This window comes from Pseudophryne corroboree, chromosome 9, assembly GCF_028390025.1.
Source record: "Pseudophryne corroboree isolate aPseCor3 chromosome 9, aPseCor3.hap2, whole genome shotgun sequence".
NCBI classification, from domain to species: domain Eukaryota; kingdom Metazoa; phylum Chordata; class Amphibia; order Anura; family Myobatrachidae; genus Pseudophryne; species Pseudophryne corroboree.
The window spans coordinates 329,921,103-329,944,431 of record NC_086452.1 but is presented as its reverse complement, the minus strand read 5'-3'; the positions used below and the strand labels follow the sequence as shown (position 1 = coordinate 329,944,431).

Below are 23,329 nucleotides of genomic sequence, written 5' to 3'. Positions count from 1 at the left end.
GGTCCTCAAGGCACTATACCAGTCCAGGTTTTAAGTATATCCATGCTTAATCACAGGTGACTTAATTAGTAACTCTGTCAGTTTGATTAAACCATCTGTGCACAAGCATGGATATCCTTAAAACCTGGACTGTAATACATACCTTCCAACATGACCCTCTCCAGGAGGGACACAATGCTCTGCTTCTGGACTTCTCTCTTAATGTATGATTGTCTGCACCTGTGTTGAACAGGTTAATGGATAAGAAAGGTGTTTCAGCACAGGTGATGGCAATCATACAGTAAGAGGGAAGTCCAGGAGCAGAGCATTATGTCCCTCCTGGAGAGGGTCATGTTGGGAGGTATGGGAATACCCCTTTCACACATAGTGGGGAAATTCAACTTTCTGTGGGCGCTCAGAGAAACTCATTTGTTGCCCCCTTGGGCGTGAGTGTCATGTGTTCATACCCATAAAGTGGCGGGTTTAGTTGCGCAAATTGACTAATCCCATCTCAAGTATTGCTTTGGGCGCCCAAACTCCTGTTTTGGTACCGAAAGTGCTGACTTATCGCACATTTCAGCGCACAGTCAGGAGGTGAGTTGAAATGTGTCGTCCTCCTCCCCCTGACTATTCGCACCTGAATAGAGCAACAATTGAATTGCTCCATTCAGCGACATCTAGTGGCAGCCGCAGAGCAGAACAATTGAATCGCCATCACAGCCTTTCGTCCCAGGTTTTTTGCCAGGCCTTCCAGATCGACCCTGGTCTCAGCTATGTGTGAACAGACCCAACCTCGGGTGTCCTGGTTCCGCGACCCTGCTCGGTACCAGGGTTATTCCAGTGATCAACCCGGGTCATGCCTAAAAGGAGCTGATTGGCGGGCACAGTAGCACTTGAAGATGACATCTTTAAGCATCCACTTTAAACTGGAAGACCCGGGTCCGGTGTCAGCGGTGATGAACCAGAAATAACCCAGGTCTGTAACCCATGTGTGAAAGGGAATAAGTACTGAAACCTCAGTTTCAAAACGGCTCACTGTCCAAGGTCCAAGACAGGATTTATGCGTGAAAGAGGTATCGGGTGACTTCAGGGCAGACTTTTTAAAACGGTGAGCTAAATAGTTACCATCTCTGTGGCTTCATGCAGATAGCATCCAGGGCACCCTGCAACTTCTGACCTACAACTAATACTTTCAGTTCTGGAATAACAGTTTAATTTAGTTACTTTAGGACCAACTGAAGTTCTCAGGATACACAGTCAACACTTCAGGATTACTTAGCCTAAGCCACTTCTCTGGTTTCCATTGACATTCTGCTGCCAGCATTACTTAGGCAAAGTTTCAGTTATTGGCAACTGTTCGATCTTCCCTGTGGGAGTATGCTTGTAAACAAAAGCAAAATTTTTTGCATGTGGGACTTTTTTTTTTTTTAATATAGTTAGATACGCCGACGTTACCCCCTGGATTTGAAAGGAAGGAAATCATATATTGTTGTGCATATATACTGGTTATCACTGTATATATGGCATGAGAGAGAGAGAGAGAGAGAGAGAGAGAGAGAGAGAGAGAGAGAGAGAGAGAGAGAGAGAGAGAGCGCGCGAGTGTGTATATGTATATATATTAATTTTTTTTATTCTTTTCCGAGGGCGGGAGGACAGGACAGCGCAGGAGGACGGGCGGCCATGAGGGAGTGCGGTCTTACGTCAGCACGTCACACCGCGGCCAGGAACACAGCGCAGGGTGGGTAGGAGGGAGCGCGGTGTGACGTCAGCACGTCACATCTGGAGCCAGCCGGGGCTGTGTCTCGGCAGTGCGACCGGCCATTACCCCCAGGAATGTAATTTTTACCCCACTTGGGGTAATTTACCCGTTTCCCAACCACTGTATTAAAGGCTCAATTACATCTGTGTGTCAGTGCTTTTATAAAGATACTGTGGGGTACTTGGGCCCAAGATTTATGTCACCCAAACTATTGTTTTTGAGCAGTCATATTAGAGGGCCAGAGAAAAAGTACTAACCAATCAGCTTCTGGGATTTTACAGGCTGTGTTTGAAAAATGTTAGTTAGGAGCTCATTGGTTGGTACTTTATTTCTTTCTAAACTTTTACACATCTCCCTGTAAGACCACTAGTGGTATATGCTGCAATGTCAGCATACAAATTTCTAATTAAATCCATTTGCTTGAGGTTTCCTGAAAGTTGCTTACTGCATCCAACACATTTAGCACAGGTTAAAGGGCCAATTTATCAATGGGCACGATTCAATACTTAAGGGAGGTACACATGGAGAGATCAGTGCTTAAATTCTAAGCAATCTGGCTAGATTGCTTGGAACTTTAGCACGGATCTCTCCGTGTGTATGCCCCACAGCGATAGCGATGCGCGGGCCTGTGCGACGCTATCGCCCGTGCTAGATTGGCCTGCATGCAGGCACAATCCAGCAGATCACTCATTTCACCGTTGGGTGAATTAGCTCCTGGGGCTATTCAATACAGCGCAGTGGTAAATCGGAGAATGCCTGTTCTAGCGGACTAAACAAGATGTTTTGTCGGGAGAACCGGCATTCTCCAACTTAAGTGTCCAGCGCGACGCTGTTTCCGACGCGCTACAGGCAGAAATCAGCATTGTGCCGTCACTTTTGTCAGATTTCTGCTCGCACCCCACTGAGGGTGCGAGAAGAAATCCCGTTGTCAGGTGTCCCTGCGCTCTTAGAATTGATACATGCCCAATGAGTGTTAAAACATGTTGTGAATGATATAATTCGTTGTGTATGATAAATGCCAATCACTCCCAACTGTCATTTTTCAAACATATGACCGCTACGAGCTGAATACATGACAGGAGCTGATTGGCCGGAGCACCATTTATCATATGCAACACGTTTTATCATTCTTGAGTTTTAACACTCGTTGATAAATAGGCCCCTTAATGCATTAAGGAAAGAAAAAAAAATAACTATTCATGTGTAGCTGTGCAATTGCTGTTCTCTCCAACTGGTTAAATATATTGTTTTTAATTTTGCATCCAGCTTCATAGCTTTGTCATCAGACATTCTCTATAAACTTAAGAGAATGAAGCTACAAGGTCATTGGAATGACTTTTAATAACCTTTCTGACAAGAAAAAAAATACTAAACAAGTGATGTCAACAGCATCAACATTTGACATGTAGTTTCACACACAAAACACCAGCGTACTTAAGGCCTAGAGGGTCTATGACAGTGGTTCTCAAACTGGGTGCCGTGGCACCCTGGGGTGCCTTGGGACACTTGCAGGGGTGCCTCGGGTTGGTGGTCCAGAACCAATTTAAATTCTGCATGGTCAATGTAAAAAGCAAAACCAGTGTCAATGCCTGCCAATCATAAAATATATTGACAATCAGAAGCAAATCTTGTCCCTCACCACATAAGTTACCCTAAGGATGACCTATAAAGACAATTTACTTAATTTAATATTTCTTTATAAATTTTTCAATAATAAAGTATTGGCTTAGGAGGGCCGTGAAAAAAATTCTGATACTCTAGGGTGCCGTGATTAAAAAAAGTTTGGGAACCGCTGGTCTATGAAATTAAAATTTTTGTTTGTGACTCAACATGTTACTTTTTTTATATACAATAAAGTCAAAAATAGCTAAGCATTAATATAGTCTGTTGGACTGTGAAAGTAACAATATATATATATATATATATATATATATATATATATATATATATATATATATATATATATATATAAAAATAAGAATTTACTTACCGATAATTCTATTTCTCGGAGTCCGTAGTGGATGCTGGGGTTCCTGAAAGGACCATGGGGAATAGCGGCTCCGCAGGAGACAGGGCACAAAAGTAAAGCTTTTACAGGTCAGGTGGTGTGTACTGGCTCCTCCCCCTATGACCCTCCTCCAGACACCAGTTAGGTACTGTGCCCGGACGAGCGTACACAATAAGGGAGGATTTTGAATCCCGGGTAAGACTCATACCAGCCACACCAATCACACCGTACAACTTGTGATCTAAACCCAGTTAACAGTATGATAACAGAGGAGCCTCTGAAAGATGGCTTCCTAAACAATAACCCGAATTAGTTAACAATAACTATGTACAAGTATTGCAGATAATCCGCACTTGGGATGGGCGCCCAGCATCCACTACGGACTCCGAGAAATAGAATTATCGGTAAGTAAATTCTTATTTTCTCTATCGTCCTAAGTGGATGCTGGGGTTCCTGAAAGGACCATGGGGATTATACCAAAGCTCCCAAACGGGCGGGAGAGTGCGGATGACTCTGCAGCACCGAATGAGAGAACTCCAGGTCCTCCTTTGCCAGGGTATCAAATTTGTAAAAATTTACAAACGTGTTCTCCCCTGACCACGTAGCTGCTCGGCAGAGTAGTAATGCCGAGACCCCTCGGGCAGCCGCCCAAGATGAGCCCACCTTCCTTGCGGAATGGGCCTTAACAGATTTAGGCTGTGGCAGGCCTGCCACAGAATGTACAAGTTGAATTTTGTTACAAATCCAACGAGCAATCGACTGCTTAGAAGCAGGTGCACCCAACTTGTTGGGTGCATACAGTATAAACAGCGAGTCAGATTTTCTGACTCCAGCCGTCCTTTAAATGTATATTTTTAAGGCTCTGACAACGTCCAACAACTTGGAGTCCTTCAAGTCGTCTGTAGCCGCAGGCACTACAATAGGCTGGTTCAGGTGAAACGCTGATACCACCTTAGGGAGAAAATGCGGACGCGTCCGCAGCTCTGCCCTATGTCGAATGGAAAATTAAATAAGGGCTTTTATAAAACAAAGCCGCCAGTTCAGATACTCTCCCGGCCGAAGCCAGGGCCAGTAACATAGTCACTTTCCATGTGAGATATTTCAAATCCACCTTCTTTAGTGGTTCAAACCAATTTGATTTGAGGAAATCTAAAACTACATTTAGATCCCACGGTGCCACCTTAGGCACCACAGGAGGCTGTATATGCAGTACTCCTTTGATAAAAATCTGGACCTCAGGGACTGAGGCCAATTCTTTTTGGAAGAATATTGATAGGGCCGAAATTTGAACCTTAATAGATCCCAATTTGAGACCCATAGACAATCCTGATTGCAGGAAATGTAGGAAAACGACCCAGTTGAAATTCCTCCATCGGAGCACTCCGCTGCTCGCACCACGCAACATATTTTCGCCAAATACGGCGATAATGCTTCGCGGTGACTTCCTTCCTTGCCTTTATCAAGGTAGGAATGACTTCTTCTGGAATGCCTTTTCCTTTTAGGATCTGGCATTCAAAACGCCATGCCGTCAAACGCAGCCGCGGTAAGTCTTGAAAAAGACAAGTACCCTGCTGAAGCAGGTCCCTTCTCAGAAGTAGAGGCCACGGAGCGTCCGTGACCATCTCTTGAAGTTCCGGGTACCAAGTCCTTCTTGGCCAATCCGGAGCCACTAGTCTTACTCCACTTTGCCGTATAATCCTCAATACCTTTGGTATGAGAGGCAGAGGAGGAAACACATATACCGACTGGTACACCCAAGATGTTACCAGCGCGTCCACAGCTATTGCCTGCGGATCTCTTGACCTGGCGCAATACCTGTCCAGTGTTTTGTTGAGGCGAGACGCCATCATGTCCACCATTGGTTTTACCCAACGGTTTAATAGCATGTGGAAAACTTCTGGATGAAGTCTCCACTCTCCCGGGTGAAGGTCGTGTCTGCTGAGGAAGTCTGCTTCCCAGTTGTCCACGCCCGGGATGAATACTGCTGACAGTGCTATCACGTGATTCTCCGCCCAGCGAAGGATCCTGGCAGCTTCTGCCATTGCCCTCCTGCTTCTTGTGCCGCCCTGTCTGTTTACATGGGCGACTGCCGTGATGTTGTCCGACTGGATCAACACCGGTCTTCCTTGAAGCAGAGGTTCCGCCTGGCTTAGAGCATTGTAGATTGCTCTTAGTTCCAGAATGCTTATGTGAAGAGACTTTTTCAGGCTCGACCACACTCCCTGGAAATTTCTTCCCTGTGTGACTGCTCCCCAGCCTCTCTGGCTGGCACCCGTGGTCACCAGGATCCAATCCTGCATGCCGAATCTGCGGCCCTCCAATAGATGAGCCTCCTGCAACCACCACAGAAGGGATACCCTTGTCCTCGGCGACAGGGTTATCCGCAGGTGCATCTGAAGATGCGACCCTGACCATTTGTCCAACAGATCCCTTTGCATGGAATCTGCCGAAAGGGATTGCTTCGTAAGAAGCTACCATTTTTTCCCAGGACTCTTGTGCATTGATGTACAGACACCTTTCCTGGTTTTAGGAGGTTCCTGACCAGGTCAGATAACTCCTTGGCTTTTTCTTCGGGAAGAAAAACCTTTTCTGAACTGTGTCCAGAATCATCCCCAGGAACAGCAGACGAGTTGTCGGCATTAATTGGGATTTTGGAATATTCAGAATCCATCCGTGCTGCTTTAGCACCTCTTGAGATAGTGCTAAACCCATCTCTAGCTGTTCTCTGGACCTTGCCCTTATTAGGAGATCGTCCAAGTATGGGATAATTAATACGCCTTTTCTTCGAAGAAGAAATATTATCTCGGCCATTACCTTTGTAAAGACCCGAGGTGCCGTGGACAAACCAAACGGCAGCGTCTGAAACTGATAGTGACAGTTTTGTACAACGAACCTGAGGTACCCCTGTGTGAGGGGTAATTGGAACGTGGAGATACGCATCCTTGATGTCCAAGGATACCATAAAGTCCCCTTCTTCCAGGTTCGCTATCACTGCTCTGAGTGACTCCATCTTGAACTTGAACTTCTTTATGTACAGGTTCAAGGACTTCAGATTTAGAATAGGCCTTACCGAGCCATCCGGCTTCGGTACCACAAAAAGAGTGGAATAATACCCCTTCCCTTGTTGTAGAAGAGGTACCTTGACTATCACCTGCTGAGAATACAGCTTGTGAATGGCTTCCAAAACCGTCTCCCTTTCTGAGGGGGACGTTGGTAAAGCAGACTTCAGGAAACGGCGAGGTGGCTCTGTCTCTAATTTCAACCTGTACCCCTGAGATATTATCTGCAGGATCCAGGGATTTACCTGCGAGTGAGCCCACTGCGCGCTGTAATTCTTGAGACGACCGCCTACCGCCCCCGAGTCCGCTTGCGAAGCCCCAGCGTCATGCTGAGGCTTTTGTAGAAACCGGGGAGGGCTTCTGTTCCTGGGAAGGAGCTGCCTGTTGCTGTCTCTTCCCTCGTCCTCTGCCTCGTGGCAGATATGAATAGCCCTTTGCTCTCTTATTTTTAAAGGAACGAAAAGGCTGCGATTGAAAGGTCGGTGCCTTTTTCTGTTGGGGAGTGACTTGAGGTAGAAAGGTGGATTTCCCGGCCGTAGCCGTGGCCACCAAATCCGATAGACCGACCCCAAATAACTCCTCTACGCATCGCCTGTCCACTGTCGTGTCCATAAAGCTCTTCTGGCCGAAATGGACATAGCACTTACCCGTGATGCCAGTGTGCAGATATCTCTCTGTGCATCACGCATATAAAGAAATGCATCCTTTATTTGTTCTAACGACAGTAAAATATTGTCCCTGTCCAGGGTATCAATATTTTCGATCAGGGACTCTGACCAAACTACCCCAGCACTGCACATCCAGGCAGTCGCAATAGCTGGTCGTAGTATAACACCTGCATGTGTGTATATACCTTTTTGGATATTTTCCATCCTCCTATCTGATGGATCTTTAAGTGCGGCCGTCTCAGGAGAGGGTAACGCCACTTGTTTTGATAAGCGTGTTAGCGCTTTGTCCACCCTAGGAGGTGTTTCCCAGCGCTCCCTAACCTCTGGCGGGAAAGGGTATAAAGCCAATAACTTCTTTGAAATTAGCAGTTTTTTATCGGGGCACCCCACGCTTCATCACACACGTCATTTAATTCTTCTGATTCGGTAAAAACTACTGGTAGTTTTTTCACACCCCACATAATACCCTGTTTAGTGGTACCTGTAGTATCAGCTAAATGTAACATCTCCTTTATTGCCAAAATCATATAACGTGTGGCCCTTTTGGAAAATACGGTTGATTCGTCACCTTCACTACCGGAATCAGTGCCTGTGTCTGGGTCTGTGTCGACCGACTGAGGCAAGGGGCGTTTTACAGCCCCTGACGGTGTTTGAGGCGCCTGGACAGGCACTAAGTGAGTGTCCGGCCACCTCATGTCGGCAAACGACTGCTTAAGCGAGTTGACGCTATCCCGTAATTCCACAAATAAAGGCATCCATTCTGGTGTCGACCCCCTAGAAGGTGACATCCTCATATTTGGCAATTGCTCCGCCTCCACACCAATAACGTCCTCATACATGTCGACACACACGTACCGACACACAGCAGACACACAGGGAATGCTCTATACGAAGACAGGACCCACTAGCCCTTTGGGGAGACAGAGGGAGAGTCTGCCAGCACACACCAAAAAGCGCTATATATGACAGGGATAGCCTTATGATTAAGTGCTCCCTTATAGCTGCTTTTATATTAATATATTGCCATTTATTTTGCCCCCCCTCTCTGTTATACCCTGTTTCTGTAGTGCAGTGCAGGGGAGAGACCTGGGAGCCTTCCTGACCAGCGGAGCTGTGACAGAAAATGGCGCCGTGTGCTGAGGAGATAGGCCCCGCCCCTTTTCCGGCGGGCTCGTCTCCCGCTATTTAGTACATTTAGGCAGGGGTAAATATCTCCATATAGCCTCTGGGGCTATATGTGAGGTATTTTTAGCCTTTTTAAAGGTTTACATTTGCCTCCCAGGGCGCCCCCCCCCAGCGCCCTGCACCCTCAGTAACTGCCGTGTGAAGTGTGCTGAGAGGAAAATGGCGCACAGCTGCAGTGCTGTGCGCTACCTTAAGAAGACTGCAGGAGTCTTCAGCCGCCGATTCTGGACCTCTTCTTGCTTCAGCATCTGTGAGGGGGCCGGCGGCGTGGCTCCGGTGACCATCCAGGCTGTACCTGTGATCGTCCCTCTGGAGCTTCATGTCCAGTAGCCAAGAAGCCAATCCATCCTGCACGCAGGTGAGTTCACTTCTTCTCCCCTCTGTCCCTCGTTGCAGTGATCCTGTTGCCAGCAGGAATCACTGTAAAATAAAAAACCTAAGCTAAACTCTCTAAGCAGCTCTTTATGAGAGCCACCTAGAATTGCACCCTTCTCGGCCGGGCACAAAAATCTAACTGGAGTCTGGAGGAGGGTCATAGGGGGAGGAGCCAGTACACACCACCTGACCTGTAAAAGCTTTACTTTTGTGCCCTGTCTCCTGCGGAGCCGCTATTCCCCATGGTCCTTTCAGGAACCCCAGCATCCACTTAGGACGATAGAGAAATAAGATTTTACTTACCGATAAATCTATTTCTCGTAGTCCGTAGTGGATGCTGGGACTCCGTAAGGACCATGGGGAATAGCGGCTCCGCAGGAGACAGGGCACAAAATAAAAGCTTAAGGATCAGGTGGTGTGCACTGGCTCCCCCCCCTATGACCCTCCTCCAAGCCTCAGTTAGGATACTGTGCCCGGACGAGCGTACATAATAAGGAAGGATATTGAATCCCGGGTAAGACTCATACCAGCCACACCAATCACACCGTACAACTTGTGATCTGAACCCAGTTAACAGTATGATAAACGCAAGGGAGCCTCTGAAAAGATGGCTCACAACAATAATAACCCGAATTTTTGTAACAATAACTATATACAAGTATTGCAGACAATCCGCACTAGGGATGGGCGCCCAGCATCCACTACGGACTACGAGAAATAGATTTATCGGTAAGTAAAATCTTATTTTCTCTGACGTCCTAGTGGATGCTGGGACTCCGTAAGGACCATGGGGATTATACCAAAGCTCCCAAACGGGCGGGAGAGTGCGGATGACTCTGCAGCACCGAATGAGAGAACTCCAGGTCCTCCTCAGCCAGGGTATCAAATTTGTAGAATTTAGCAAACGTGTTTGCCCCTGACCAAGTAGCTGCTCGGCAAAGTTGTAAAGCCGAGACCCCTCGGGCAGCCGCCCAAGATGAGCCCACTTTCCTTGTGGAATGGGCTTTTATTGATTTTGGCTGTGGCAGGCCTGCCACAGAATGTGCAAGCTGAATTGTACTACAAATCCAACGAGCAATCGTCTGCTTAGAAGCAGGGGCACCCAGCTTGTTGGGTGCATACAGGATAAACAGCGAGTCAGATTTCCTGACTCCAGCCGTCCTGGAAACATATATTTTTAAGGCCCTGACAACGTCAAGCAACTTAGAGTCCTCTAAGTCCCTGGTAGCCGCAGGTACCACAATAGGTTGGTTCATGTGAAATGCAGAAACCACCTTAGGTAGAAATTGAGGACGAGTCCTCAATTCCGCCCTGTCAGAATGAAAAATTAAGTAAGGGCTTTTATATGATAAAGCCGCCAATTCTGACACACGCCTGGCTGAAGCCAAGGCTAACAGCATCGACACCTTCCATGTGAGATATTTCAAGTCCACAGTGGAAAGTGGTTCAAACCAATGTGACTTTAGAAAACTCAACACCACGTTGAGATCCCAAGGTGCCACTGGAGGCACAAAAGGAGGCTGTATGTGCAGCACCCCTTTTACAAATGTCTGAACTTCAGGTACTGAAGCCAGTTCTTTCTGGAAGAAAATCGACAGGGCCGAAATTTGAACCTTAATGGACCCTAATTTTAGGCCCATAGACAGTCCTGTTTGCAGGAAATGAAGGAAACGACCCAGTTGAAATTCCTCTGTAGGGGCCCTCTTGGCCTCACACCACGCAACATATTTACGCCAAATGCGGTGATAATGATTTGCGGTTACGTCCTTCCTGGCTTTGACCAGAGTAGGAATGACTTCTTCTGGAATGCCTTTTTCCCTCAGGATCCGGCGTTCAACCGCCATGCCGTCAAACGCAGCCGCGGTAAGTCTTGGAACAGACAAGGCCCCTGCAGTAGCAGGTCCTTTCTTAGAGGTAGAGGCCACGGTTCATCCGTGAGCATCTCTTGAAGTTCCGGGTACCAAGTCCTTCTTGGCCAATCCGGGACCACGAGTATAGTTCTTACTCCTCTCCTTCTTATGATTCTCAGTACTTTTGGTATGAGAGGCAGAGGAGGGAACACATACACTGACTGGTACACCCACGGCGTTACCAGAGCGTCCACTGCTATTGCCTGAGGGTCCCTTGACCTGGCGCAATATCTGTCCAGTTTTTTGTTTAGACGTGACGCCATCATGTCCACCTTTGGTTTTTCCCAACGGTTTACAATCAGGTGGAAGACTTCTGGGTGAAGTCCCCACTCTCCCGGGTGAAGGTCGTGTCTGCTGAGGAAGTCTGCTTCCCAGTTGTCCACTCCCGGAATGAAAACTGCTGACAGTGCTATCACATGATTTTCCGCCCAGCGAAGAATCCTTGCAGCTTCTGCCATTGCCCTCCTGCTTCTCGTGCCGCCCTGTCTGTTTACGTGGGCGACTGACGTGATGTTGTCCGATTGGATCAACACCGCCTGACCCTGAAGCAGAGGTTTTGCTTGACTTAGGGCATTGTAAATGGCCCTTAGTTCCAGAATGTTTATATGAAGAGATGTTTCCATGCTTGACCACAGGCCCTGGAAATTCCTTCCCTGTGTGACTGCTCCCCAGCCTCTCAGGCTGGCATCCGTGGTTACCAGGATCCAATCCTGAATGCCAAATCTGCGGCCCTCTAGTAGATGAGCACTCTGCAGCCACCACAGGAGAGACACCCTTGTCCTTGGCGACAGGGTTATCCGCTGATGCATCTGCAGATGCGATCCGGACCATTTGTCCAGTAGATCCCACTGAAATGTTCTTGCATGGAATCTTCCGAATGGAATCGCTTCGTAAGAAGCCACCATTTTTCCCAGGACCCTCGTGCACTGATGCACTGAGACCTGGCCTGGTTTTAGGAGGTTCCTGACTAGCTCGGATAACTCCCTGGCCTTCTCCTCCGGGAGAAACACATTCTTCTGGACTGTGTCCAGAATCATTCCTAGGAACAGTAGACGTGTCGTTGGAATCAGCTGCGATTTTGGAATATTTAGAATCCACCCGTGCTGACGTAACACTACCTGAGATAGTGCTACTCCGACTTCTAACTGTTCCCTGGATCTTGCCCTTATCAGGAGATCGTCCAAGTAAGGGATAATTAAAATGCCTTTTCTTCGTAGAAGAATCATCATTTCGGCCATTACCTTGGTAAAGACCCGAGGTGCCGTGGACAATCCAAACGGCAGCGTCTGAAACTGATAATGACAGTTTTGTACTACAAACCTGAGGTACCCTTGGTGAGAAGGGTATATTGGGACGTGGAGATAAGCATCTTTGATGTCCAGAGACACCATATAGTCCCCTTCTTCCAGGTTCGCTATCACTGCTCTGAGTGACTCCATCTTGAATTTGAACCTTTTTATGTAAGTGTTCAAGGATTTCAGATTTAAAATTGGTCTCACCGAGCCGTCCGGCTTCGGTACCACAAACAGCGTGGAATAATACCCCTTTCCTTGTTGCAGGAGGGGTACCTTGATTATCACCTGCTGGGAATACAGCTTGTGAATGGCTTCCAAAACTGCCTCCCTGTCGGAGGGAGACTTTGGTAAAGCAGACTTCAGGAACCGACGAGGGGGAAACGCCTCGAATTCCAGTTTGTACCCCTGCGATACTACCTGTAGAATCCAGGGATCCACTTGCGAGTGAGCCCACTGCGCGTTGAAATTCTTGAGACGGGCCCCCACCATATCTGAGTCTGCTTGTAAAGCCCCAGCGTCATGCTGAAGACTTGGCAGAAGCAGGGGAGGGCTTCTGCTACTGGGAAGCGGCTGCATGGTGCAGTCTTTTTCCTCTTCCTCTGCCCCGGGGCAGAAAAGAGTGGCCTTTTGCTCGCTTGTACTTATGGGAACGAAAGGACTGAGTTTGAAAAGACGGTGTCTTTTTCTGCTGATGTGGAGTGACCTGGGGTAAAAAGGTGGATTTTCCAGCCGTTGCCGTGGCCACCAGGTCCGATAGACCAGCCCCAAATAACTCCTCCCCTTTATACGGCAATACTTCCATGTGCCGTTTGGAATCCGCATCCCCTGACCACTGTCGCGTCCATAACGCTCTTCTGGCAGAGATGGACATAGCACTTACTCTTGATGCCAGGGTGCAAATATCCCTCTGTGCATCACGCATATATAGTAATGCATCCTTTAAATGTTCTATAGTTAACAAAATATTGTCCCTATCCAGGGTATCAATATTCTCAGTCAGGGAATCCGACCATGCGACTCCAGCACTGCACATCCAGGCTGAGGCGATTGCTGGTCGCAGTATAACACCAGTATGTGTGTATATACTTTTTAGGATATTTTCCAGCCTTCTATCAGCTGGTTCTTTGAGGGTGGCCGTATCAGGAGACGGTAACGCTACCTGTTTAGATAAACGTGTGAGCGCCTTATCTACCCTAGGGGGTGTTTCCCAACGCGCCCTAACCTCTGGCGGGAAAGGATATAATGCTAATAATTTTTTAGAAATTAGCTGTTTTTTATCGGGGGAAACCCACGCTTTTTCACACACCTCATTTATTTCCTCTGACTCAGGAAAAACTATTGGTAGTTTTTTCTCACCCCACATAATACCCTTCTTTGTGGTACTTGTAGTGTCAGAAAGGTTCAATGCCTCTTTCATTGCCGTGATCATGTAACGTGTGGCCCTACTGGACATTACGTTTGTCTCGTCACCGTCGACACTAGACTCAGTATCTGTGTCAGGGTCTGTGTCGACCCACTGAGGTAACGGGCGTTTTAGCGCCCCTGACGGTGTCTGAGACGCCTGGACAGGCACTAATTGATTTGCCGGCTGTCTCATGTCGTCAACAGTTTTTTGCAAATTGCTGACATTATCACTTAATTGTTTAAATACAATCATCCAGTCAGGTGTCGACTCCCTAGGGGGCGACATCACCAACACAGGCAACTGCTCCGCCTCCACATCATTTTCCTCCTCATACATGTCGACACACGCGTACCGACACACAGCACACACACCGGGAATGCTCTGATAGAGGACAGGACCCCACTTAGCCCTTTGGAGAGACAGAGGGAGAGTCTGCCAGCACACACCCAGCGCTATATATATATATACAGGGATAACCTTATATAAGTGTTACTCCCTTATAGCTGCTGTTAATATATTTATTTGCTGCCAAACGTGCCCCCCCTTCTCTTTTTTACCCTGATTCTGAAGCAGGACTGCAGGGGAGAGTCAGGGAGCCGTCCTTCCAGCGGAGCTGTGAGGGAAAATGGCGCTTGTGTGCTGAGGAGATAGGCTCCGCCCCTTCACGACGTCCTTATCTCCCGCTTTTTCTGTGTAAAATGGCAGGGGTAAAATACATCCATATAGCCCAGGCGCTATATGTGATGTATTCTTTTTAGCCACCTAAGGTATATACTGTAATATTGCGTCTCAGGGCGCTCCCCCCCCAGCGCCCTGCACCCTCAGTGACCGGAGTGTGAAGTGTGCTGAGAGCAATGGCGCACAGCTGCGGTGCTGTGCGCTACCTTAGTCTGAAGACAGGATCGTCTTCTGCCGCCGATTTCACCGGACCTCTTCGTCTCTTCTGGCTCTGTAAGGGGGACGGCGGCGCGGCTCCGGTGACCCATCCAGGCTGAACCTGTGATCGTCCCTCTGGAGCTAATGTCCAGTAGCCTAAGAAACCCGATCCACTCTGCACTCAGGTGAGTCCGTTTCTTCTCCCCTTAGTCCCACGATGCAGTGAGCCTGTTGCCAGCAGGACTCACTGAAAATAAAAAATCCTAAACTAAACTTTTATTCTAAGCAGCTCAGGAGAGCCACCTAGATTGCACCCTTCTCGGCCGGGCACAAAAATCTAACTGAGGCTTGGAGGAGGGTCATAGGGGGAGGAGCCAGTGCACACCACCTGATCCTTAAGCTTTTATTTTGTGCCCTGTCTCCTGCGGAGCCGCTATTCCCCATGGTCCTTACGGAGTCCCAGCATCCACTAGGACGTCAGAGAAATATATATATATATATATATATATATATATAAAAGAAAGAGAGAGAGAGATCCCTCACTGGCTGACATCACTAATTCTCTTACTTTCCGATATGTTAAGAAGCTGAAATTTTACCAAGGTTTTCTTCAGGTGGGAAATAGGACAACTACGTATTTAGAATTTTAATAAACCTCCCCTAAGGGGATGAACAGGGGGTTGCGTTGTGTGAACGATAACGCCCAAACGGGCAATAGGATCAAAATTTGGATTGCACCTACAGTGTGTAGAATTTAATATACTACAAAAATAGTCCTGTCACTTTTTACGGTATCTGCGACGGGCGCTCATCGGGTAACACCAAGAACCATGGATTAATATTTACTTAGATTAAGACGTCTCAAATTTACATCTCTATAGATTTACCAAATTTTTAACACTCATTTATATTTACAACCATAAAACCAGAAACTCCTGTGCAAAGAACGGGTAGAACAGCTAGTTGGTCATAAAGAAGTATAACTTAAACTTGACTCAGGGGCCGATTCATAGATGGATGCTGGACTGATTAAGTCACTGCTGGACGATTTTTTCATTTTTATTTTTTTATTTGCACCTGATCATGATACTGCTGCAGCTCCAAACTCAGTGTGGGAGAAGCTGCAGCAAGGTTGACAGGCTGCAGTCATTTGGCGGAAAAGCACTATTTCACAAAATGGAGGTGTGTTGTCTGTTTTGTGGGAATGCTGAGGCCAGTGACTGCATCTTCCAAAGCATATTTACTGGCCTAGGCAGCAGAGATGTGGAAACCTTAGAGATGGCCGATATACACACAGATTATCTGATGCTGCGTTTTCAGATGCAGTAGCAGATCAGAGAACACTGTGTCTATTTACATAAGATGCCTCCTGCAGTATTTGCATCCAATCTCCTAGCCTCTGCGTACAATGACGCCACATCGAAAACAATAGCATCAACCTCTGAATCAGCCTCTCAGCCGTTAAGAGTAAAGGAGCATTATTTTTAAACCCATTTTCATGTGATACACCTGTTACCTTTGAAGGCAGCCAAGACATACATACAGTCTATAGGCCGCATTCTCATAAGATGTCTGATCAAAAAGGGTCTACATGACAAGTACTACTTAGCGGCTTGATGAGACTCTAAGGTGGGAATTCTATTAGCCGCAGGATGTAAACCGGGAGCTAAAATCCTGCAGTAAGTACCTGAAGTTATTCAATTACTGTCCACAGTGATCCTGCGACTAATCCAGAGGGTGCACTTAATGTGGATTTCTGCTCGCACCCTCCACGTTAACTAGTGCTTCTAGGGCTAGCCATGGGCTGTAATTGCATAACTCCGGGCACTTAACTGGAATCTAAAACCCTGCAGTTAGGCCAAATACACATTACAATGACCTGGATTGCGGCTGACAGGACGACCGATGTAAAGACACATCAGTCATCCGTACACACAGAATGATATAGTGCGAGACTGCGCAATACAGTATATCATTTAGTGGCCGCACATCCAGGAGCATCGTCCGCCGGGTCGTCACATCCGACATTGTGAACATCTGCAGCGGGATGTAATGCTGCCAGAGTCCGGCGGCCATGCGGGATGCAAGCCGTACTCTGACTTTTTTTTAAAGAAGCAAATCACTTACAAGGCATGGTTTTGCCTTGTAAGTGATTGCCCCTTTAAAAAAGCGCCCGAAAGCATCCCGCACAGCCGCCGAACTTGGGTGGCATTACATCCCGCCATAAATGCGACACTGAAGACCTGCAGGAGCATGCAATTGAAGATACACACTAGATGATGTGGATGATATGTTGTGGCATAATGGTTAGCATTACTGCCTCGCAGCACTGAGCTCACGGGTTCCATTCCCACCACTACCCTGTGTGGAGTTTGTATACCCTCCCAATGCTGGTGTGGGTTTCCTCCGACACTCCAATTTCCTCCCACACTAAAATATTGGTTAATTAGAACCCGACAAAAATTAATCCTAGTATGTAAGTGTGTGCGCCTACAGTACATTGGCAGACTACATGGGCCAAGTGGTTCTTATCTGCTGTCAAATACAATTGGGGGGGGGGGGGGGGAATTGTTTCAGTTATTGCCCCCAATCTCCCATCTACAATGACGGGAGATTGCAGGGGGTGATACTCAATTGATGTCCCCTATCGCACTGATCACTAAAAGGACGCGATCAAGGAAAGTGCCGTTTGGGCATCCAAGCGGGTAACTTTTTACAGATTTCAGCTCACCACTCCCGGCGTGTGCAAGCTGAAATGTAGACGCCAGCAGCTGATCGCAACTGAACAGAGAGTTACAATTGAATAGCTCCGCTGTGCGTCATCTAGTGGCTGGCCAGAAATACATTTGAATCTCGCCCTATGTGTCTATGTCACTCCAATCCACAGTAGCGGACGATATATCATCTAATATGTAAGCACCCTAAGGAGGATATCCAATTAGCCCCGGTAAAACATCGGGTGCAAAAAAACTGAGCTTTTTCATGAATTTTTTTATTTTATTTAGAGGCTTTTCTAATAGATTGCCCTTAAAAAAAGCCCTTTCTCCCAAAAACACACAGTTTCAGTGAAATCTGTGTGTTTTCTTGAGAAACAGCCCCGTTTCGCTTGAAAACATGGCTGTTTCCGGGGATTTGGTTTTGCCTGCCACAAAATCCCTGATAACCGCAGCGACCTGCAGTGTCCCTTGGCCACCGCAGCAGCAACAGGCTGGGACTGCGCCGCGGACCGGGAGCTGGCACTGTACACTGACCACAAGCGAAGAAGGGGCAGCACCGTGACCCGAAACCCCCAGCTTCCCCCGCCCCCGGTCACATGGGTAGCTGTCCTGTGACCGAAGGGAGCCGGAACTGCAGCGCTGCACCCAGTGCAGCATCAGGTAACCCCCGATAAGTTGCCGCTCGTACTGGCTTATCGGGGCTAATAGGACAGCCCCCGGTGGGACAATTAGCTAACTGGATATACCCCTAAATCCCATGGATAATTGAATTCCAACTAAGACTATGATAAAAAAGCAAGGTGGGTAAAATACTCCCCACCCCCCCTTTAATAACTTCACACTTGGGAGAGGGGGAATTCAATTCTATGCAATGTGCTGCTGGGCACTGTCAGCTGTGCACATATCAGCCTGTTACAGTAGTGTCAACATTGCAAGTTTTCCATCGCACCACAATGGGGTGCGACAAAACACTTGCGAGGCTGTCGAATGCAATATGCTGTTTCAGAAAGGCATGTGGCGGTGATGCCATGAAAATGCATTCCCTTCTGTGGTGTCAGAGTGTAGGGCACGATATATACAGGTTTACTTGATGATTAAATACTGTACAAAAAGATTTATTTCAGTGACCTGTCAAACATCACAAGAACACAAAGCACCAAATCATTGCTGTGTATTGACTTCTAGGAGAAAGTGTGTAAAATGTCACCTGAATATCAGGTGTCACAAGTACATAAAACAATGAACTTTGGATTAATAAAATAAAAACCTGTCCCTCAGAATACTCGAGAACCTCTATAGGCACTACGTATTTATTTATGTTGGAAGAGGGATGTCTGAATGTGACCCACCTTATAAAAACAGTTCTTCATCAGATCTCTTGAAGGACAGGCCAAGTGCTGTAAGGACTTCTTACAGCTCTCTATACATTTCCACTAATGACTCCTCTCTTAGGAAACCACAACATGGAATGTTTCCTAGAAACAAACACTCAGATAACTATGACCTGTTTAACAAGCTGAAATAAACAAAACATGGTCTAAGGAAAGGGCAAAAATATACTACTTAATTGCCAATATATAAAAGACTACTTCACAACCCAAATAAGTGGGGGGGGGGGAGGAATTATAAAAGGTCACATATACACTGGAATTAAAGTGTGTAAACTACATTTACTAGTGTTTTAATGTTAGTACATTGAATGTATAAGGGTCTGACACTGGAAACCATTGTTTACAATGTTGGCATACACACACAAGATTTATTTGCATTCAGGTGCAGTTGTGCTTTTCAGAAACCTATTTGCGGTGTTCAGTGGAGTATACATGTTAAGCACAGTGAGGTCAACCGAGAAACCGCCAATGAGCACCAGAACGCAAATAGAAATGCTAGCTTTCTGCTCGTCAAACATTTGCATTGGACACATGCTGTCACTGGCATTTGATCTTGCACCTCAGAATATGAAATCACATGACTACCTCTAAAGGAAGTAGAAGATGGGCCCTATTAGTAGTAGCACTTTACAAACATATTTATGGTGGAACACTCAAGCCACGCAGGAGCGTAAAAACGCACCCATGTTTGACCAGAAACAATTGAACACCAAGGACGGGATGCAGCAAAGCCAAAAATATGGACAAACCTCAGAAAATGTGGCTTTCTGAGGTGTAGCTGCATTTCTCATATGCGCCAAGCTCCAGAATGCGATACATTCCAGAACTTAAATACGGTAGGAAACGCCATATGAAAACGGTGTTGCCTTAAAGAAGCCTGTGTGCACTGCGAGATATCCAATCAGTTCCTTACTAGTGTTCCCTGTGGCGCATGTCATCCGACATATGCACAGAAAGACTCCTGGGTCATAAATCTCCTTTGTATCACAAAGGACACCTCTTATCGGGATTTTCACATTTCATTCATGCGATGAGTATCAGGAAGGGTGTAGTGAGAAATATATATATATTTGCACTGTATACACCAGTCCTGGCACATGTAAGCTCACCAGTCCCTGAATAGCTCTTGTCCAGTCTGGCGGTAGAGGACACCAGTAGCTGACCGAAGGGGCCTGGGCATGACCTGTACAAGGTGTGGGAAGGGCAAGCACAGGACCCTGCCCCTCCGCCAACATGCAGTATATATAAAGCAGCTGAGCCGGTTATCTGCCTGCTCCTTACCCGCATCATCTGCAGCCCCAGCATAGACCCTTCTTTCTTCTGGTCAACACACTGCTCACCCCGCACAGGGTCTAACCCCTTCCTGCTGGACTGATTCACCTTCTCCCCCCATCGATAAGTGGCCACACATGTCCCTGATGCCTCCGCTATTAGCAATGCGGGACCATCTGGTGGTTCCTACATGTGTTTTCTAGTTACTACTGCTACTTGTTGCCGAGACCCGGGATGGCAAGTAACCTGCGGTTGCAGCATAGTATATGGAGGAAGGGGTGCAGTATATGGAGGGATGTGCCCTGTACATAGGGGGCATTATATGGAAGGGTATGAGGATGCAGTGTGTATTTAGGGGCAGTATATGGTGGGGGGGGGTGCAGTGTGTGTGTGTTTGTCCTTGTTCCTCCAGTAGCTGCCAGCACCACCACAGAGGTGAGGAGCAGCGTTAGATTAATGTAACCATAAGTGGAAATCAAACAAAAGGATAGAAAATACAGTCAATTTTGAATATGAAAGGTTGTTATAAATGGCAATTGCCACATTAAAAACCTACCCTTACCCCCAACTCTCTCTCCATCAAGTGTGAAACAGTCAGATAAGTGTTTTTACGTAATTAGTAGCATGCTGTAACTTCTCCCTGCATGATCATTTTAATTTTCATTTGGTCTGTGTGGTGGCCTCTAGGGGCCACCGATGCACATAACCAAGGTGAGGAGCAGTTTGCCTTTTATTATATAGAAGATTAGCAACACCATATATAGGACAGCCTGCAATCGCATTAATATTGGTGCAGGCCACCAGATGTCTGTCCCTAAACAATGAGGTCGATTCAATTCACTGACAGTTGAATAACGCCAGGAGTTAGCTCTCGACGCTATTCAATACAGCGACAAGTGACCCTCAATTGTCGGGAATTCTTCTCTCACCCCCGGGGGATGAGAGATGAAATCCGACAAAAGTGCTGCCGCGCGGCCGGCGCGAGGCTGATTCTGTCGGGAATCAGCATCGCAGCGGGGAGTTAAGTCGGAGAATGCCCGTTCTCCCGACAATTCAACCTGTTAAGTCCGGGAGAACGGGCCTTCACCGACTTAACTTGAGCTGAATTGAATAGCGACGGGAGCTAACTCCCGGCGCTATTCTACTGTCAGTGAATTGAATAGACCTCAATGTGTACAGTTTAAGAATTTGAATATACAAAAAGTCTTTCCACTTTCATTTTACATTCTATTTCTTTGGGGCCTGTAAATGTTACTGTATCTGGTGGTCATTCCGAGTTGTTCGCTCGCTAGCTGCTTTTAGCAGCATTGCAAACGCTAGGCCGCCGCCCTCTGGGAGTGTATCTTAGCTTAGCAGAATAGCGAACGAAAGATTAGCAGAACTGCTTATAAATAATTCCTTGCAGTTTCTGAGTAGCTCCAGACCTACTCCTAGATTGCGATCACCTCGGTCCGTTTAGTTCCTGGTTTGACGTCACAAACACACCTTGCGTTCGGCCAGCCACTCCCCCGTTTCACCAGACACTCCTGCGTTTTTCCCAGACACGCCTGCATTTTTTAGCACACTCCCGGAAAACGCTCGGTTACCACCCAGAAACGCCCCTTTCCTGTCAATCATTCACCGATCAGCAGTGCGACTGAAAAGCGCCGCACGTACAACAGCAAAACTGCTAAGTTTTTAGTTAAATAACTAAGCGCATGCGCGCTGCGTACCATGCTCATTTAGCAACAAATCGCAGCATAGCGAAAATCGGCAACGAGCGAACAACTCGGAATGACCACCTCTGTCTGATTTGTCATGTTAGGCTAATGCGATCAGAAATAACCACACACCACCATACTTGTGGATAAATGATATTAGTATTCTGTGTCAATTTAAGACCACTTATAGTGGGAAAATGCAATTGTTGTAATGGGCGCCTGTCAGAGCAATCCAATTGTGGCTCCAATCGAGCACCTATTACTTATGACGCGCATAAAACTACCAGTAGCTGCATTAAGCGACCAAACACGACTGAAGTCCTGTCCATGATGCAAAGATTGCCCAAATGGCAAAACAACTGAATAGCTGCCAGCAGGTGCCCGAACAATTGAATCGCCCCCATAAGTGTGAACATACTGTATCAATATGTTAAATAAGACAAAAAGATACTTTTTGGTCTTAAGCATTTCAAAAGCTAGAGGATGAATAGATTTTTACATCCTTATCTTGCACAAACCAAACATGCTGACTTGTGTTTCATCTACAGGAAGTGCAACACAGGCTGTGATGTCAGTACTGTTCTAGACGTCTACAATACATATGAAGAAACAAGTCTGCACCACCAAGTTACATCTATCCTGTCATAGCAATACCATATTCTGCAGGTCAGGAGGAACAAAATTATGAAGTATGATGTCAAAGCTTATATTAGAAGGATTTCTGTTTAAGCAGTAGATATCTATACACACATTATTCTGTGGCTAAACTACACTTGACAGACATGAATTGGGTTACAACAACAGTTGCCATTTTTATTGGACAGACTGGTTTTCAGCACAGTTCCTGGTTACATCTACAGCCATTAATGGTATGTTTCTTGTCAGAGGGTCAATATGTGACTTAAGCTGGCCATACACTAGGATAATATCAGGTACGCATACACGATTTCGACACCTAGATCACTGCAGTGTGTGCCCATCGTGCATTATTTGGGTACGATTATAATGCGTGGTCCCGCAGGTCGAATGTCGCATCCTCTGATCGTACGTGCAGCCCATATTATCCGTCACAATCGTATGCATATCGTACCATGTTTTATGCACATATAATGCATCGTTCAATCAGCGTCATTAGAGTGTATGCTTTTTGTGAGGTATATGATGGATTGTGAGACAATCCATAGTATAGGGGCTCATGATGGGTTGTAACATCATATGTATATCGTAGCACATTGTGTGTCAAAACAAAAAAAAACAAAAAAACAAATCGGGTGTCCGTGACTGCCAGGGAGCTCAAGGGAAAACCGTGAGACAACTCACATCGGATGCTAGTCGTCCTAATGTATGGCCAGCATAAATCTAGTGTCTGTGTAATAGGATCAATGTGAGACTGGTATGTTCAATAAACCCAGAAAATACAAAATCAATTTTAAGAGAATAAACTAAGCTCCTCTCACTGATTTGTCAACAACACGTTATGCACCTATTTATACAGAGAAATATTATTGAGTCATTGTCTAAACTGAAACTCGAGTCTTAACCAAGTGAAACCTAGATTACTCTAACAGGCTGTCACACACATTGAATACAGCAAAAAAGGGTAACTATACAAATGTTCCCACTGTATCATATCTCCAGTTCTGACCTTCTTGGCTTATTTATATATTAACAGTTTCTTATATAGCGCAGCAAATTCCGTTGCGCTTTACAATTGGAAACGGTGATAAAAC

The 23,329-nt window shown here is 46.6% G+C and overlaps 1 protein-coding gene across 2 annotated transcripts in view; it reads right to left on the bottom strand.

The window, feature by feature from the left end:
• CSNK1E (casein kinase 1 epsilon) overlaps window positions 1-23,329 on the bottom strand; it is a 121,518-nt gene that overhangs the window by 67,370 nt on the left and 30,819 nt on the right. Inside the window, exon 1 of one of the 2 annotated variants that reach the window (XM_063940546.1) lies at window positions 18,586-18,672. The exons of the other annotated variant lie outside the window; for it this stretch is intronic. The gene's annotated coding sequence lies outside the window, so the exon portion shown is untranslated. Of the gene's footprint in view, window positions 1-18,585; window positions 18,673-23,329 lie in introns of those variants that run through there. 2 annotated transcript variants of the gene reach the window in all.